This window comes from Orycteropus afer, unplaced genomic scaffold (genome assembly GCF_000298275.1).
Source record: "Orycteropus afer afer isolate SDZICR_OR568_19922 unplaced genomic scaffold, OryAfe1.0 scaffold00617, whole genome shotgun sequence".
Lineage (NCBI taxonomy): Eukaryota > Metazoa > Chordata > Mammalia > Tubulidentata > Orycteropodidae > Orycteropus > Orycteropus afer.
This window is the reverse complement of record NW_006922204.1, coordinates 954719-955781: the sequence shown is the minus strand read 5'-3', so window position 1 is coordinate 955781 and position 1063 is coordinate 954719.

The following is a 1063-nucleotide window of genomic DNA, read 5'->3' as shown; positions in this document are numbered from 1 at the left end:
GCCCGGGGTGGCCAGCCCGGCTGGGTTCGGCCCGCCGTACCCGAGGTGCCCAGCGTCCCCCGCCCGCCGGACTCCTCGGGGCGCCTTCCGGCGGGGCTTAAGGACCGCTGCCCGGACCGTGGCCCCGGACTTGCGAGGGTGGTGCTCGCAAGCAGAGGCCCGGCCTGGGACCTGGGGCCTGGGCTGACAACCACCTTCCCGGGCCCATGTTACGACACACTCCTTTGGGTTTAGCAGGCCTGCTAAGAACCTCCAGTTTCTAGGCGGTTCCTCGGGGCCTGAGTGTCTCCAACCCTTAGACTCCACAGGACTCCTTGGGGCGAAGGCCGCTTTCCTGGGGTGGGCAGGGACGCTCGGGAGTTTGGGGAGGGAACAGAGGGGAGTGGGGGGAAGGGTTTTTTTTGTGGTCAATATCAATTTTCCGTCGATTTTGGCTTTTTGTTTAGGTAGAGGCTTTTTTCCTCTAGGCTGCCAGTTGGATGGTATACGAGAAACAGTACCATTCTTCCTGTTAATGAACTCTTTTTTAAGTCATTTTTTCTCATTTGACCCTTCCATGGAGCAGAAGCAAATTGCGTGAAATTACCTCCAAGGATTACATTTATTACTGGCCAATGAGAACCCCTCGCCTTGTTTTACAAACTCTTAATCCTATGTCATTCTGATGCCGCAAACAAGCCCGGTCCTGGGCCTCCTATTCTTTCAACTTTCCCCAGCTGGAGGGACCTCATTCTGCACTTAATATTCCCCGTAAATATCACACGCTAAAGACCCCCTGACTTCCAGCAAGTCCACATTAAACATGTGACATGTCACGCATGACAAACTCTGAGTATCTTTTCAAAGCAGCATTAAAAGCAAAGAAACCAATTTTCTTCTCCTTCCAAACCTCCCCAAGTGCTGAATGATGCGGATTGGAAAGAGCCACTGGAGCGTACTTAGGGGGATTTTATGAGATTTTCCAGAATGATTTAATCTTATTGTGAGCATTATTAATGAATGGCAACCCAATTTGGCCCCAATATCTGGGAACACGGTCACAATGCTGGGAGCGGCTGACCCC